At 39.1% G+C, this 3,252-nt stretch overlaps 1 pseudogene; it reads left to right on the forward strand.

Moving 5' to 3' along the window:
* Positions 1-433: 433 nt before the first annotated feature.
* Positions 434-1,574, forward strand: LOC102842796 (annotated as a pseudogene).
* The last annotated feature ends 1,678 nt before the right edge of the window (positions 1,575-3,252 follow it).

The following is a 3,252-nucleotide window of genomic DNA, read 5'->3' on the forward strand; positions in this document are numbered from 1 at the left end:
TCATAACATCCCTATATAAGGTTTCTGAGAAGTTGCTCATGGGTTTGAACTGCCGACCTTGTATTTTGAAATCTAGTACTGATCCTACAGTGCCAAGTAGGGAATGGGAGTTAGACTAACACCTGATTTCTTAGCATGAGTCAGAAATAAATGGAATAATACCCTTAATGTCGAGATGGGGGAAAAAACCCCACAAACTTGAAACATGTACCTGGTGAAACTAGGAGCAAAGAAAGAAATGAAGATTTTTTTTTTTTTGGTCTCATGAAAATTGAGTGAATTTGTAACCAACAAATCCTTGCTAATGGACCTTTCAAGTATTTCAGGAAGAACAAAGATTTTTCCAGAGGATAGTGTAAAGTTAAAGATGAAACATATAAATCTAAACAACCATTGACTTTATGATACAATAACATCATGACCTAGTGTTAAAATGAAACAGGATGGAAGTAAAACACAGGAAAATGTACAGCTTGGCAAAGGGCACAGTAAAGACCTTTTAGTTTTTTGTTGTCGGGTAAGGACATAAATTAATTTTAGTCTATGTTATGTTCTATTGTGCATAAGGTCGATAACACCTAATGATAGCACCTAACAACAACAACAACAAATGTTGTTATTTAGCATACTACATTCAAGGGTGACTATTGCTGTGTTAGAAATTATTTATTTAAGAAACAATTAGTTTGGTCACGTCCTGCTCCATGGAAGGAGACAGGGAAGTACCCTGGACCTACTGCCGACTGTGGTGCGGCTTAGTCTCGCCATCTTAAAGCCGAATCTTGGCTCCAGAAAACTGGAGAGAAGACCAAGAGGTACGAGAAAAGGTAGAAAATGTGGCAGAGGTCATACAATGGAAAGGCAGAGAGGGCCCCTGCCTCAATTGGGCTTTGAAAGAGGTCAGTCTCCATTTTACATCTGAAACTCAAAATATGAGTTTCCTGAAAGACAAACCTTCAGTGTCTTACTGACATGAGTCGAGTTGACCCTACTCAGCCTATTGACTTAACCCAGCTTGTCAATGGTAGAGTTGTGACCATTCAACCACTTAAAAGGGATTATGGTGTCCAACTGGTAGAAGAGGGAGCTGATGTTTTCATGGCTAAACTGAATATTGAAGTGCATTTGGCTTTAGAACTTGACGTTGCTGCTATTGAAAAAAAAATAAAAATGGCTGTGTTGTGGCTATAGCTTTCTATGATCTCCAAAGTCTGGAAATTTTGTGTAAACATGTCCCATTCTTTCTACATGGAAAACTCATTCCAAAACGAATGCTTCCACCAGAGGCACTGGTACTATATTATACTGATGCAAAGCATTGCGGTTACCTGGAAGAACCTGACAAACTTCCTGAAGCAAAACTTGAACTTGCCAAGAAGTATGGTTATATTGTACCTGATACCATGAAAGATGAACTCCTCAAAATGCTCAGTGCTCAAAAGGATTCACAGCAGATCTTCTTTGGTCTTGCTCCAGGCTCCGTGGTGAATATGACTGCCAAGAATATTCTAAAACTTAAAGCTGAGCATCTCATCAACTTGAAGAAGGTTCAGGGACCTTCTTCAAGGGAGTAGTGTTCTTAGAGAATACTGGAAAGGGAATTATGCATACATATTTCTCATGGACTTCTCTAATGTCTGATTCTCCAGATCTTAATTTTAGTTTGCATTATAATCATGTCTCTCTATTGTTTCTATCTAAATTAACATAAAAATGAAGTAAACAAGAAATAGAATTTGTATGGGTTGTATCTAAAGATACAGACTCCCTTGGTATTCTGACAAGATGGCCTTTATATATTCCTTTCCTTAATTAAACTTTATATAGGCTTTTTTTTTTCTTTCTTTCTTATTTTATTTTTTGTGCTCTTTAAAGCTTTTATTGTGAATTGAGTGATAGTTTATAGGGTAGATCATCAGATTTACACTCGACCAGTCATATTCTGTTTCATTGCAATGATTACAGTCCCCTACATTCAACATTGGTTAACATTATTTACCTCTTTTCTTTCTTTCTTTCTTTCTTTTTTTCTGATGTACAAAAAAGACACAGAAATATATAGTCATTTAAATGGCCAAATTTCACATTTTGCAAGCCAGACTCCTGCCCACAAGCACATAGCCTTTCTCATTCCATATGTCTAGAGTCCTCAGCTGCTCTTTCTCTCCATGCCATTGCCTCTGATTCTTTCTCGACTGCCGCCCCTTTACTGGTTAGGATCCCACGCTCTGCTCTTCCTCTTGATGGTGGAAGGGTCCCCTGTTCCTGGAATGAAAGATTAACTACACCCCCTTTTTGTTTCACATCTTCTGCATTTAAAGTTGTGACAATTGCAATTAGCCATCACAACATTTACTCATTATTGATTCAAAACAATCCTACCTCCATATGCCCCCATCCCCTTTCACCAGACCCATCTGGAGAAGAGGAAAACTATTTATTGGAGAGTCTATCTTACCCCTCTCAATCTGAAACTAAGATTACTCTTGAAAGCTTGTAAGCCAGTCACTTCGTGCCTTTATATCCCCCACATTTTTGGTAGCCAATGTTGAAGTTTTCTGTCCATATTAACCCTGCATAGTAACAGGGCAGGTTTGATCCTTGATGTGATGAATCCTTCCCTCTCAGTTGGAATTTTGAGCAACTACATCCATAAGCAAAGGCCCAGTTCATCAAATTGTAGCAATTTACATTTGCTTCCTGTATCAAACTTCTGTATCTTACTCTAGTCTAGTGCTGATCAGCAAGCCATCCAAGCTAGGTCAAATTCAAGTTTCTGCATTCTTTCACACTCCCTCCCCCCCCACTTCAGATCAGCTGGCTGCTTCACTCTCAGCTCTAGCCCCCAGTTTCTAGGTCAGCATCCATGGGCTCAGAAGTTCCCAAGTTTCCCTAAATTTCAGGCCAGTCAGTCCTTCTTTTCTCTCTCATCTCCAGATCGATAGTTTTCTATGGAACCTGGACAAATTCAGCCTATGTCTTCATTGCTGTATTTCCCCCACTTCCACTCACAAGTAAACCAAGGTAGTCACCAGAAAGTTTAGAAACCTACTAGAGTTTTCTCTGTAAGTTTCAGTCTTGGAAGGGGGTTTTCCAAGATGCGCTGACTTTTGCCTTGATGGATCCCAGGTGAACAGTTTGCTTGTTCTTATAACAGCCACACAGTCCCTTTTTTTGTTTTTTTTTTCTTTCCTTCTGGTCTTTCTCTCAAGAAATATCTTCTGTTCCTCTAGCTGCTCTGGTTTGGTCTGC

The sequence above is a fragment of the Chrysochloris asiatica genome, unplaced genomic scaffold, assembly GCF_000296735.1.
Source record: "Chrysochloris asiatica unplaced genomic scaffold, ChrAsi1.0 scaffold00185, whole genome shotgun sequence".
NCBI lineage: Eukaryota > Metazoa > Chordata > Mammalia > Afrosoricida > Chrysochloridae > Chrysochloris > Chrysochloris asiatica.